General features: G+C 43.3%; 1 long non-coding RNA gene across 1 annotated transcript; it reads right to left on the reverse strand.

The window, feature by feature from the left end:
• Positions 1-3087: 3087 nt before the first annotated feature.
• Positions 3088-9220, reverse strand: LOC140327956 (uncharacterized). The gene is made up of 3 exons (XR_011920187.1): positions 9135-9220; positions 8785-8934; positions 3088-3205 (listed from the first exon to the last, which is right to left on the reverse strand). It is a non-coding gene; the product is annotated as an uncharacterized lncRNA (long non-coding RNA).
• Positions 9221-15636: the final 6416 nt, after the last annotated feature.

Below are 15636 nucleotides of genomic sequence, written 5' to 3' on the forward strand. Positions count from 1 at the left end.
CTTAGAGAACACCTTGGCACTGACAATCTGATTGAACAAATTTGGGATCAACGGAAGGGGATAAGGATCACAAACAGTAATACGATTAAGCTCCTGGAAGTCCAAACATGGCCTAAGAGTTCCGTCCTTCTTCTTAACAAAGAAGAACCCTGCAGCAACTGGAGATTTGGATGGTCTGATATGGCCTTTAGCCAAACTCTCGGTGATATATTCTTGCATGGCCGCCCTTTCGGGTTCGGAAAGGCTATACAACCGAGACTTAGGCAGCTTAGCTCCGGGAATAAGGTTGATGGGGCAATCATGCTCCCGAAATGGGTCTTGGAGAATAAATTAGTATATCATCCAGATACACCACAACAAACCTGCCCATCAGATGATGAAAGATGTCATTAATGAAATGTTGGAAAACCGCAGGAGCATTGGTTAACCCAAAAGGCATGACCATATTCTCAAAATGACCCTCAGGGGTAATAAAGTCCGTCTTCCATTCGTCCCCCTCCTTGATCTTTACCAGATTATATGCCCCCCTCGAATCCAACTTAGAGAACACCTTGGCACTGACAATCTGATTGAACAAATTTGGGATCAACGGAAGCGGGTAAGGATCACAAACAGTAATACGATTAAGCTCACGGAAGTCCAAACATGGCCTAAGAGTTCCGTCCTTCTTCTTAACAAAGAAGAACCCTGCAGCAACTGGAGTATTGGATGGTCTGATATGACCTTTAGCCAAACTCTCAGCGATATATTCTCGCATGGCCGCCCTTTCGGGTTCGGAAAGGCTATACAACCGAGACTTAGGCAGCTTAGCTCCGGGAATAAGGTTGATGGGGCAATCATGCTCCCGATGTGGAGGTAACTCCTGGTCTCTACCTTCCGAGAATACATAAGAAAAATCAGAAATAAATGAAGGTACAACCTTAGTGGTTGCCACAGAAAGCGATATGGTAAGACAGTTGTCTATGCAATAATCACTCCACTCAAGGATCTGTCTTGCTTGCCAATCGATGGTAGGATTATGTTTGCCTAACCATGGTAAACCTAGCACCAAAGGAGCAGGCAGGCCCTCCAATACAAAGCAGGGGATGGATTCTTGATGAAAATCACCCACTTTTAAAAGGACTCCCTGCACCATTTGTGACAAACATTGCTGTGTGAGTTGAGCGGAATCAATTGCAAACACCGAGATATTTTTGTCTAATGTACTTGATGTCAACTCATGTGTACGGATGAACTGACCATCAACTAAGTTAACACCTGCCCCACTGTAAATAAACACTTTAATTCCCACCGTTTTGGAGTCTAGCGCCACCTCGGCAGACAGGAGAAATCGGGTACTACTGGTAAATGACAAAAGCAAATTCTCTGTTTCCCCACAAAGACCACCAAGAGTGAAATGAGAGTTAAATACATTTTTTTTTCTTTTGTTTTCACCTTGGTGTTGAACATAATGGCAAATGTTAACAAAATGTCCGCGTTTTCCCCAGAAGTGTGAGGACGTAGTTTAAAATATAATTTGCACGACTCTCTGAACCGAATAAAATTGTCACTTCCCCCGGAAAATCTGTCCAGGAGAGGCATTTTATGTTCAGGGCAGAACTAGTTCCCGCTGCCGGAATAAGCCACCTGTGGTCTCTAGATCTGTGAGACGGTCATGCCGAGGTCAGCTACCTCCAAAGACAGCCCCTGCAGTTGTCTGACCAGTGCAGAAATAGCATCCATCGCCGCACATAAACAAAATGGCAGTTTTTGGGTGTTTGATAATGTCACAGAGTAAGGGAGGGGTGGAGAGGAACACCAGAATGAAAACAGGAAGATAATGACAAAGGGACTAGATCTCCAAGCTAGGGAGAGGGAAATGGTCACCACCTACAGAAACCCTAAATCTAGCCCTGACTCTTGTCAGTATGAATAGACCCTGAAAGTGGGAGGATTCATACACCGGAACCTAGACCCTAGGAGCCCTGAAATCCCCGAGTAGTGACAGGGTATGAGACTACCGGTTCCTTCCCAGATGAACGAACCAGCGTCTCCCTGAGGCCTAATAAAAACGAGCACTGGGTAACAACAAAATACAAGAGAAGAAAATTTATCTTTAATAGAAAATGGAGGAGCAGGAACTCAGGAGAGTTCCACACACCAGCTCTTCCACCTCCAAGCAGGAAATATCAATCGCATGACCTGAAGCGTAAGGCCAGGCTAAATAGAGGAATAGTAATGATAACAAGCTGCAGCTGAGATTAGGGGTGTGATCATTACCAACAACAACACTGAAACAAGTGAAAGCAAAGAGACTGACAGATAACCTCACGTGTAGCCAGTCTCTCAGATCTTCTAACCTCAGATCTTCTAAACATTTACAATATGATCATGTGTTATCACCACAGATCTCAAAATTGGATTTACCATCCACCAGTCAATTCCAATGACAGCCCCAAGCCAAAAGATTCTGGCACCTTTTCTCCTCCTCAGGGGTCTGGACAAAATGAGGGGCCTAGTCATGTGGTGGCTTTAAGAACTTTGGCAACAATGGGCATGGTTACCAATAAAGATGTATGGTCACAATTATTAGGCGTGGTTACCATTGAAATGGGTGTGGTTAGACATCGGCAGAATCCGCCCTTGTTAACGATAATTCTTACACAGGTCACATGACAGAAAAGATGATAAAATGACTAATCACAGCACAGAATAAACATAGTACAGGAGCCAATCATATTTCATTGAAATTCCCACGGTATGAGTGGAGTTCTAGAAATCTGACTTCTACCTGCTCAATAAAAGGCAACAAATTAGAGAAGCCGCTGGGCTGACCCCAAAACTTCAAACATCAAATTTCTGGAATCTACAACTTTGAGGGTTGTCATTGAGTATTAACTGCATGTAATTTTCCCATCCCCCCATTACACACAATGCAATCCTCCCCCATAACCCCCATTACACACAATGCAATCTTTCCCTATAACCCCCTCACTGTCCGAACCCCCTGAAGACACAAATGTGAAAAATCCGGGTCAGTGGAGTGTCAGTACGGCATTGTCAGTGAGATGTCATGTGAACAATGATGAGACAGAAGACCAATGAGCTGTGAGATGAGACAAATCTTTATTATTGGGGGGTTTCTGTCATGTTGGGGTCACCCACAGAGGGATATCGCTGTCACTGCACCACCCATCTCCTCCCATCTCTCATGCAGTGCCTCCGTCTGTAGGGAAATTTTCAGGAAAACATGAAAAGACAAATCATTTTAGATATTATTATTCATTTTTAGCCTGATATTTGACATTTTACACATTTCTATCTTTATTTTCATCAGATGGGAATAATATTGGGGAACCCAAAGCAAAGACTTCAGTAGGAGGCTGAAATAACGGCATGTGAGGGGTAATTACTGATGAAATGTTTGTTATTCTGATCGGTCAGTCTTGTGACTCCTCTACAGATGGCAGAGCCGCTATTTACTACTGCCGCCCTGTAGGTGAATGTGTCACCCGCCTGTTCACTGGATGAAATCAGAGATTTGTTTCCTGTTCTTTCCAGAGATCTGTAAATATTTCCTTATTCCTTTATTGTCTTCTAAGTCGTTATACGATGATCCCCCCCACCCCCACCTCTGTGCACCTTTCTCCCAAGAAGGAATTTGATAGATGTGGGAATTAGCCAACCTCAAGTGTTATCAAAAAAATCTTTGGTGTTTCCAACCCCAATATAACAATCAATATCAAAAATAAGAGAAAACAGAAGGCAGGGTTTTTTTGGCATAATACATAAATATTGTGAGTTATATTTCAGCCATATAACATAGAATTTATAAAACTGAAAATGTAATCATGATAGAATTACAGGCGATATTGTCCCAGCCTTCCAAGCAGATGGTGGAAGGATAGAATGGATGGGGGACTGATGCTCTATACAATGATATTTCTATGATTTGGATTGCTAAAGTGATACTGGTCCAACGCGTTTCGCCCTTATTGCCTTCTTCAGGGGAATTTAGATTTAAAGATAATACATATATACTAATCAGTACAACATTCATATTTAGTAATAAAGTGATTGTATAATCACTGGTAGTAGATAGTCAAAAACATACATATATATCTAAACTGACAGTATGATTTGTATCCAATAATAAAATAATAGTATAGACCAAAGAGTACAATAATAAATAAACAAAGTAAATAATTATTGATCATCATAAAAAAACAATAACACTTTGACTATTACCAAATATGAAAGAGATTGTGTGGGGTAAAACTAAAGCTACGTACACACTTCCAATTATTATCGTTGGTAGACGAACGACGAACGATCCTGCACGATATCTTGCTATAGAGAGAAGTAGTAGGAGATAATCAGTTGACATAAGGTATGTATAAAATAGGACTTAATGTACAGGTAATTAAACACTATAAGAGTTTCTGACAATAGTTTGCACAAATATGCGTATAAATAGTGTAACTGGTGTGCACATGTGGGGAGCATACTAGGGATGAACGAGTGAGATTTTTAAATTTGATCTCATGGTGAATCTGTCCTTTCTCACTTCCTAAACATGTAAGCCAGAGCGGCCTTGTGATTCGCCATGAGGTCGTGTTCTCTAATGAGGATAAAAGCAAGGGGCAGTAACGCCGATAAATTTCAGCGGGAATCACAGCTGGGAGCGAATCATTTGCTCCCAGGAAGCACAGCAAGGCCCAGCAGCCAATCAGGAGAGATCTGAGCACAGACATATATATATACAGGGAAGGAGGGAGGCGTTAGTCACTCCATCTTGTGTTCTGTGTATAGGATAGATGCAGGGAGAGACGTGTAGTGTGACAGGGACAGGTTAGGCGCCTCTTAGGTCATTGTTAGCTGCATAGTTCTGTGTTTTATAGGACGTATATCCTGTACTAATGTTTAGTATAGGATATTGTGTATGTAGAATAGGTTAGGCAGACATCTTTATTTTTACATGAGCTACTAGCTAGTCAGTTATGTGAAATAATCAGCAGGCAGCACATTTAGTGTAATCTGTATTGTGTATTAGTGAAGACACTGTTCGTCATCGTTTTTTCAAACTGTACATTCACTAAAGCTAAATAAAATCAATTGCAGTTCCAATTTACCAAAGAAGACCGTTTGGTACAGTGACATTTCTGGCCTACTTTAAAATAAATACAGATATAGTATTTTTGTTTTTTTTAACTACATTAGCAATTTATTTTTTGAAATGGACAAATGTACAGTATTGTACAAATGCCCAATGTTTGAAAGAGTTGTATTAAACAAACCAAAGTAGCTATAAGTTTTACAATGATACATTTTACCAGACTATGCTGAAACCCAAAAATAGAGCAGAGGCACATTGAGTTGTTCTGTGATTAATTTTCCTCAAATATAAATGTACTAATAAAACCAACAACAAATAAACTCTAGCCAAGACTTTCTGAAGTATTTACCAGACATACAATTGTATCATTATTAGAGTAGTTCTCTTCCATTCAAATGTTAATTATTTGTTATGAATCCTACCAGTAAGCTGATACATGGGGGAACCAAATATAATATTGTTCTGTGGTTCCCAAAACAAAGAGGACAAAGTGTGTATGTGCTAAGACGTCTCCTAGCACCAATCTTATTTTAGGAATGACCCATTTAGAGATCATGGCTTTGTTTTCTCTTACAAGGAATCCATGTCTGGTAACATATTCTAATAAAGCCTTTTCTCTTCTCTTTTGCTGTAGGACACAAAACATGACACAAATCTAGGAGGTGCAATACTTCCAGAGCCAACACTTTCAGCAAAGTAGCAGACAATAACGATCGGAACACATATTAGGATTTTGCTCCATCAATGTTTGTTTGATATTCAGGAAATGTATTTGTGCCGACGGAATATTTACATACCGAGTCAAACATTCCTTCACAGTAGATGTTCGATGAGGAAGAGAACCACCAGTTTCCATGGAAAACAAACACACATCACCCACCTGTGTATCAAAAACATTATTCAATAACACACCATATGGGGGGACAATATATCTCCTAGCCAATGAGAGTCGTGGGTGACCTTTAGGATCCCTTTGTCTACAAGCACCACTTGGACCATTTCTAATGACCCCTGGTCCCATGGTGAGGAGTCAGAGAGGTAAACATGATTTCTTGTGCCCACATGTTCAGGCCAGAAGCTCCCAAGACCTTTTGGTGCTGGAGATGCAGAATCTTTCTTCTATTGTCTCACTTTCAACCTCTTGGCCTCTTGTGTCTTCTACTGGTTCCACATTTAGAACATTTTGCCCAAGAAACATCCTTGCTCCTCGCACAGCTTCACCAATCTTCAAATCCCTGACTTTAATCAGGAGAGCAGTGTGATCTGCATGAACACCAAGTAAAACTCCTTGCAATCTTCCATTAATGGTTGGAATTGTGATTCCCAATAATACAGCTCAGAAAACGTTCACCAGAAGTGGACTCCATATAGAAATGGTAATGAAATTATTGCAAATAAATGTCAGCCTTCTGCAGCTTCTGCTGTGTGAGTTAGGCGGGATTGCAAACATCGGGGAGCCCCAATACAGATATTTTAGTGTTTAATACCTGTTCCTATTTACCAAAGAAGACTGTTTGGTACAGTTACATTTCTGATGATGGACTACACCCAGATCTAGATGCCAGTTACCAATGCGGTCCCTGCTCCTTCTCAGGGCCCACCACCTCCTGCTGCTGTTTTGATCGCAGAGACTGTTGCTAGTGGGTTCACCCTTTCTGAATGTCCTAATGTTTGTGCTGTCTTCTGTACGCTGTCCATTACGCAAAAATCCTATTTCTCTGCTGTCATTTGACCTGCCATTTTCTGGAAAACCACAAGGTCTTTTGGAACTTTTGCATTTTTTTTCTTGTTGCCACTGTTCTCCTAGACATACCTAGCAAATTTAGTGGTTCTAACATGAATAGGGGCTTTGCTATGTAAGTTTAAATTCAGCCAATGGACTTTAATGGAATTTGTGAAATCGGTTCGCCGAAATTTCGCTGACCCATTGGAAGTTCAAGGAAATTTTCACGAGACTGTCAGAGGCTTTCTCAATCATCCCTACTGCATACCTACAATGGTTTATAGAAATATATTGCATATGGAATATGACTTAATGTGTAGGTAATAATCACTATAAAAGTTAATGACAATGGTTTGCACAAATATGCCTACATATTACCTAAATAGCTATGCCTAAATATTACCTACACATTAACCTATTCCATATGGAATGTATTTCTATCATCCATTGTAGGTATGCACCCCACATGTGCACACCAGTTATACTATTTATACGCATATTTATGCAAACTATTGTCATAAACTCTTATAGTGTTTAATTACCTGTACATTAAGTCCTATTTTATACATACCTTATGTCAACTGATTATCTCCTACTACTTCTCTCTATAGCAAGTCAGATACATTATATTGTCAGGCATGGCACTCACCTATGCCTAGCATCACTTTATTTCCACTATATCGGTTATGACAATTTATTTCTAATATACAGCTTATTATATAGCTGCATGTCTGCCAAAACATATTGCTGTGTTACTTTTACCCCACACAATCTCCTCATATATGGTAATAGTCAAAGTGTTATTGTTTTTTATGATGATCAATTAATATTTACTTTGTTTATTTATTATTGTACTCTTTGGTCTATACTATTATTTAATATTGGATACAAATCATATTGTCAGTTTAGATATATATGTATGTTTTTGACTACCTACTACCAGTGATTATACAATTACTTTATTACTATATATGAATGTTGTACTGATTAGCATATATGTATTATCTTTACATACACTAACTGTTTGAGATCTCGGTGTGAAGGTCCCAGGCCCGTACTATGCAGTGCACAAGAAATTCCTACTATCCCTGCCCTGAGCTCCCCGGTTCCCACACCAGCTGTGCCCATTGTGTGAGGTGCCCACCATCCAGGTGCCCACCATCCTGCTATACCTATGTGCACAGTACAATAGTAACAGATGAATGATCAGACCAGATTTGTAGAGTCCTTGCATCATCTGGCAGGCTCAGTGTTGGGTTCAGGTTGTGGAAATCAGTAATTTTACCAAACAAATCTGAACATCTCTGCTGTTGGGTGGTCGGGTTCAGCACAAAGCTGCATGCTGTGTCATTGACTGTATAGAATAACAACCAGCTGACCGGCTGGAACCACTGAGCTAAATCTTTGTTTTAATTACAATGTAATAAAATAAGACCCCCCCCACCCCTGACAAACATAGAAACCAGACCTTTCAATAAGCTTAGGACTCTCTGTGTGATGTCAGGTGAAGTTGGTGGGGTTTGAGTTCAGGTACAAATCAACCCAAATGCTGGGATCAATTTGACGGACCATGAGAACTGAACTGAGGCAAATTCATTCAACACCACCACCTACCTGCTGGGAGACATTTATCTGGCCAGTGATTCCGTGAAGTAAGCCACCTCTGTCTATGGCACCCTGTTTATTACACTCTGGTGGTGCTGCTTGCAGATGGAGCAATTCAGTGTCTGTCCCTATAGTCGTGCAGCCACCTTCTGGGATTTCCCTTTCTCAGCATCCCCAGATTACCTATAGTCGTGCAGACTCCACCTGAGATTTCCCCTTCTCAGCATCTCCAGCTTCCCTATAGTTGTGCAGCCACCTTCTGAGATTTCCCTTTCTCAGCATCCCCAGGTACCAAGGGTACCATGTATGTACTTTCTAAATAATAGATAATATATATAGATACAGAAGTGATGGAATTTACCATTGAATTCTGGTTTCTCACAACTCATGGCGCATGTCTTGCAGCATTTCATGTCATCATCACAATCATGATCACATTTACATTCATCATCCACAGTGCCGGGGGGTGGGCAGTCAAATATTCTTCCAGTTGGGCAATTTCCAGGTTTGACTGTGAAGAGAGGACAGGGAAGGGCAGTCAGCTAGGATCATCACACTTTACAGTATATGGTGCTGCAAAACATTCACCTCCATTACAGCAGGAAATCAGCCAATAAGGGGTGTTACAGCCCCACTATAGCTCCGATGACATCCGATGCACACCCCCAAGTTCTGCCATTCCCCGGGTGCTCACCCCCTGCCGTCACTCACCAATGCCTTTACACGGGGGCAACTTGTCGGTGTAGACGGCTGCACAGCCCAGGAGGAGCAGAAGGAGGAAGATTCGGGAGTCCATGGTGATATCTGGAAGAGTCTATGAGATGGGGATGACCATGGCGTGTTTTATAGGGATCAGAGCAGGAAGAGATCAGGGAGGAGGAGGAATATCATACAACAAATTGTGAGTGTTGTAATCCCAACTCTTCTCCTATTATTAGATTTAAATATGTGTATGGTATAATTATATTGTATTATATATACGCCCAATCTCACTTATATTGATAGCCCAGCACATTACAATTATAATTACATATAAACACGTCCTCTATATAGTTTTTTTCTATTAGAGAACTCTTCAAATAAAACTGAACATATATAAAGATGATGTTTTCCTTTAAATTTACAACAGCTAATGGTGGGTTATGAATGGGAACCAGATTGGATATTTGTAATAACTGACATGAAGCCGTTATATAATGTTCTCAGTACACAGGGAAAGGAAGGACACTTCTCCCCCAGTGATTGTGACATCTCAGGGTGAATGTCCTTTGCTGACTTTCCCTGGAGAAACAAAAACTTCATGACGGCCCGTAACTCCAACCATGTGAAACTTGCTTGTGCCTCTGCCGTCACAGCTTCTCACTAAAAGAATCACAAAGACCGGATATTTGCACAGTTACATACTAAGATATTAGGCTGGCATTTGCCCCCACACTCATTATTCTATTTTATCTGGAAGGGGGCAAAGCCAGAAACTTCTCAGCACCCCTCGTATGCATTACCAGTTTATTATACACAGTGCACAGGGCAAATCAGGTCACAAGTCAGGTCACACACCAGGGATCAAATACCAGGGATCCAGGAGACAGACACCAGTGACACAGGGGCCACTTCGGACACAGGGAACACAGGAGATACTGGAAGCAACAGGAGGCACAGGTGATACAAGGATAACCACAGACAGACAGGAACACTGGAACAGCACAAGGGAACAGGCTGGAAACAGCAGACTGCGCAACAAGGGGTTAACACAGCAGCTGGACACAGGAAACACTGAATTAACCAACAGGTGTACAGGAACTGCTCAGAAGCTAGGGGCCTGGGCAGCAACTGTTAGACACAGTCTGACTGCTGCTTCTAAACTAGCTAAACAGCCAGGGATAGTTAATAGGCTATTTCTTGATTTGCCAGTGGGAAGGGTTAAACTGATAAAGCTTGGGAGCGTAGGCACACCCAGAGTCGGCACTGCCCACATGAACAGGAAAGAGATGCCTGTACTAGTGAAGAACAGGTATGTGTGACACTGGTAAGCTGAAATAACAGAACCAGGAATGACTGGGAACTACGATTGGAGGTGGTGGAATGCAGAATATGAGTTTGCAAAGCCAGTAATGGGTGGTCACCCTTAACTCGCAGCCTTGTCTCGTGTTGTAGGCAACAGCTATATTACTACTAGCTCTTGTAAGAGCTGCCCAACTACGGGGAATCACAATTCAGCTTGGGGAGTCTCTGGAGTAACTCGACAGGGCCACCCGGACTAGGGGGAAGGACGTCGCCAAGGGTTGATACCGTCACATTTGGTGGCAGTGGCGGGATGGTACACTGGTATAGGGGCACCTGATTCCAGCCCATAAGCGTACGGGCCAAACCATAGCTGTCTGAGTGGCTGGGGGAGCTGTATTTCGCCTGCCTACCACCTGCTTCCACCTAGACTGGGAAGCCGGATCCGGTGTAGTAAAAGTCGGCATTATGGATATCCTACCTGCCGAGGTCCTGCTGGGCAACAATTTGGGCCCTTTCACTTCTGCCTATGTCCCCACCTCTACAGCAGCTGCACACCCCGTGACAACCAGGGCCCAAGCGAGAACTGAACAGACCAGTTCCCCAGCTCGGGAGACCCAGGTGAGACCTTCCCTGACTGTGACTAATACTTATACCTCGATAGCTTGGGACGCACCTGAGGTGTTTGGGAGGGAGTTTGCGAGTGGGGAAAGAGGGGATCACCCCAGGGCTCACTTGGTACCCCTGCCCAGGGTACCCTTCAGCAGGGTAGCCATTGACCTCGTGGGACCCCTTGCCAAACCTAGTCCATCCGGTAAGAAGCTACCCACTATCCCGAGGCAGTTGCTCTGTCACATATACAGGCAGACACTGTAGCTACCACCCTGGTACAGATTTTCTCCCGAGTCGGGTTTCTCAAGAAAATCCTCTCGGACAGAGGTGCACAATTTACTGAAGAACTGACACAGCAGCTGTGGAGGGTCTGCCGTATTAAATCGCTATTTAGTTCACCATACCATCCCCAGATTAATGGTCTCTGTGAGCGCCTCAATGGAACTTTGAAGCAAATGCTCAAGACTTTCACCAGCGAATACAGAGACTGGGAGCGATTCCTACCACACCTCCTATTTGCCTATAGGGAGGTACCACAGGAATCCTCTGGGTTTTCCCCCTTCGAGCTTCTTTATGGGAGAAAGGTACAAGGACCACTTGATCTCATCAGGGAGCATTGGGAGGGGGAAACGGCAAATGAAGGGACCCCAATCGTATCATTCGTCCTGGAGCTTAGAAGCTGCATGGGGCAGCTGGCTCGGGCAGTCAAAGACAATCTCCAGGCAGCCCAGGCGCGACAGAGGGTATGGTACGGTGCCCGACCACGTAATTTCTTTATAGAGCAAAAGGTCCTAGTATTGAAGCCCGGGAAGCAGGATAAACTGCAGGCTTCCTGGCAGGGACCCTATAAGGTGATAGAGAAGCTGTGCTATACCACTTATGTCATCACCAGTTGTAAAGATGAGAGGTTAAAAAGAGCCTTTCATATTAATATGTTGAAAGAATACTTAAAGAGACCAGAGAATGTGTCCGCTGTATATAGCCCTGCAACGGAGCTCCTAGAGAAGGGGTCACCCACTGATCTCCTTAGCCAGGTTCAATTAGGGGGCAAACTCACTCCCACTGAGAGTGAACAGTTGCACACCCCATTACAGGCTTAGAGCCCTACTTTTTCCCAAAAGCCTGGGTGAAGGCACCTCTCTCGCGAGATGCTGAGGTTGGAGGTAATTGAACCTTCAGACAGACCCTGGGTATCCCCGGTATTCTTAGTGCCCAAGAAAGATGGTACCACCAGATTCTGTGTAGAATACCACAAGTTAAATGACAGGTCGGTGACAGATGCCTACCCTATGGCCCGAGTAGAGGAGCTTTTGGATCGCATAACCAGAGGACACTAGTAACCACCATTGATCTCTGTAAGGGTTACTGGCAAATTCCCCTAGCCGAGGAGGCAATCCCCAAGTCGCCTTTGTCACCCCATTTTGGCTTGTACCACTTTAGGGTCATGCCGTTCAGGATAAAAAAAATGTTCAAGCACTTGGTGGATAGACTCCTTGATGGCTTCCAGGATTTCGCTTGTGCGTACCTGGATGACATAGTGATCTATAGTGAGTCCTGGGAGGAACATTTAGCTCACATAGGAACGGTGCTGGATCAGATTTGGGCCGCCAGCCTGACTCTGAGACAGACAAATACCATTTTGGGACGGCGGAGGTCCAGTACCTGGGACACCGGGTGGCCTGGGCACAGCTGGGTACTACCGACGCTTTGTGCCAGACTATAGAGCCAAACCCCTGACTGATCTGACCAAGAAACATTTACCCCAACAGGTCCTGTGGTCTCCTGACTGTGAAACTGTGTTCCAAGCCCCTAAGACGGCATTAGTTCATGCTCCCCCAGTCCCTAACAAACGTTTTATTGTTCATACAGACGCTTCAATGTTCGGACTGGGGGCAGTTTTAAGCCAGGTGGGAGAAGATGGGAGGACAGCACCCTGTCGCCTACATTAGTAGAAATGTAAGCCGTGTACTGGGGGCTTTCTAGGATACAGCGAAGTCACAAACAGGAAATGCAACACAGACACCAGCTTATGGACAACAGAACGTACTTTACTGAGTAATATAACAATGAACAAAATTCTAAATATAAAGACAAAGAAAATACATTACTTACACTCATCCCAGAGGACAGCACAGCGCCCTAGTTCAAAATTGGTTCTTATGACCTGCCACACACATAGACCCTAACTTACTAACTATTCACCTTCCCGGTGTCCTCACAAAGCTTGTTTGATTAAAATTCAAATCAGAGAAAGCTAAAGCTTGGCTTTGTACGATGATTTGCATTGACAAACGTAATATTTGTTTCTGGATTATAGTTTCATGGTTGTTGCAACCGGGATATTTATAACAGTCATTGGGCTGACACTAAGAAGAAGCAAGGAATGCTTTCCGTGTAATCAGCATTTCATTCATCTGTAGATCACATGCAGAATGTTTATAGTATTCAGGAAAAAAATTACAATTCCTCATTCCACATGATTATCACAGGACAGAACTATTGTTGGTTGTTGGAGCAGATTATATACAGTTTATACAATGTCTGCCTGTTGTGTACAACAATAAGCTCATTTCTATGGGGGGAGGGGGGGTAGCATTTTCCCCATATGATGGTCTTCAGATGACCCCAGGATTTTGGGATCCCTCCTCCCTGTGCACAATATAGGAGTTGGACATTTCCTTACCAGCTCTAGCTGCTGGACAATAAATAACTAAAACCTCATAAAATATGAACAGATTCTTAGTTCTGCAGATTTCAGTATATTAATAGCTGGAGATTCTGCCATAGACATTATTACTGAAGCAGCTCCTGTTATAGGGTGACGGTTCTCTGCTCCATCCCCTTAATTCTCCCCCTGCATTGTCATTCTTCCCTTGTTTGTTAGATACTGGCAACCCCACTCATTGCAAAACCATGGCCAACCTTTATCATTATCAGGAAGCCAATCCATGCAATAATAAGCTGCTGGTGCTGGAGCGAGTGCATCGAGACCAGAAGGAGCAAGGATTGAAAAGGCTGAAAATTAAATATATGGCAAATGTATTTTGATGTAAAACTAAATGTGTGTTAGCATCCTAAATGTAATTTATGTGGGGTATTGGGCATCTCCTAGATATCCGTATTCTTCTGATTCTGGTAGAGGGCCCCCCTCTCCCGCCCGACTTGCAGGGACGGGGGCACTCATTATTACATCAGTGCCCCTCTGAACGCCACCCTTTAAATAGAGCGGCGTTCTCTTGATCCCCCCTGCTCCCCTGCACGCTAACCATCACTATACAATCGGGACTCTGTATGCCTGGGGCTTGCCAGTATCTTGATACCAAGGTCATATTCAATAACATATTGCTCTAGAAACTATTCTATTCATCGATAGATTTGAAGAGTGCATGCAAAGCACAAGAAGAGGGAGGACAGAGCCAGATCCATCATGAGAGCTCCATCAGTCATAGCACGGAAGGAGAAATGTCAGTAACATATCCAGATTCTGTTCTTTCAACTCCTGGAAATGATGAAAAACCAAGGATAATCCATTTCCACAGGACAGGCCCTGCTGCCATGACTAGAGAAATTCACTTTCCATAGCGTTCTTGGAGAAGGAAGCTTTGGGAAAGTCATGCTGGCAACCGATTCAAAGCAAGGACAACAGGTAGCCATGAAAACAGTACAAAAGAAAGAACTGAAGGAATATGAGAAGGAAAACCTCATGGCCGAGCATAATATCCTCCGGCTAGCAAACCATTGTCCATTCTTAATTCATGGATATGGGGCATTCCAAACCCCCAGCTACATACATTACATCATGGAAGTAGCAAAAGGTGGGTCACTGGAGGACGTGCTCGCATGCCCTCAGCATTTGCAAATTGAGGAGGTGAGGTTTATCACTGCAGAGTTGGTGTGTGGCCTGCAGTTTCTACATTCCCATGACATCATACACCGTGATATGAAGCCCTCAAACGTACTTCTGACCCAGGACGGACATGTAAAAATCACAGACTTTGGCCTTTCCCTGGAAAATGCTCGGACTGTTAAAGAAAAGGAAATAGTCGGCACATTAGGGTATATGGCCCCTGAGATGCTTCAACAAAAACCCTACAATCAGGGTGTAGATTGGTTTGCACTAGGGGTAATTCTGTATGAGATGCTCACCAAAACAAGCCCCTTTATAAAAAGTACAACAAAAGAAACCATAACGGCCACCATTAAGAAGAAGCCGGATTACACTGGACTGAGCAAAACACAGATCAGCATTTTGAAGATGTTGTTATGCAAAAAGCCATCTAAGAGGCTAGGGGTCCATGGAAACATTAGAAAGTACCCATTCTTTGAGGGCATTGAGTGGGAGAAACTGGAAGCTGGGAGAATGCCCTCCCCCCTAACCACCACTATGGATGCCATTGACACCCAATTTCAGAATAGGGTGGAGGTATCCTTTAGGGAAACCCCTATAAATCCTCTGAGCCAGTCACAACAGCTGGCCTACAAGGATATCGGCTTCATTTGTCCCACATGGGCTGCCCATTACTATATCCAGCCCATGGGGCCAAACATCTAGCCTACAAAAAAAAAGCAGGACACATCTGTATAAATAATGGTGGATATT

The sequence above is a fragment of the Pyxicephalus adspersus genome, chromosome 4 (assembly GCF_032062135.1).
Source record: "Pyxicephalus adspersus chromosome 4, UCB_Pads_2.0, whole genome shotgun sequence".
NCBI classification, from domain to species: Eukaryota; Metazoa; Chordata; class Amphibia; order Anura; family Pyxicephalidae; genus Pyxicephalus; species Pyxicephalus adspersus.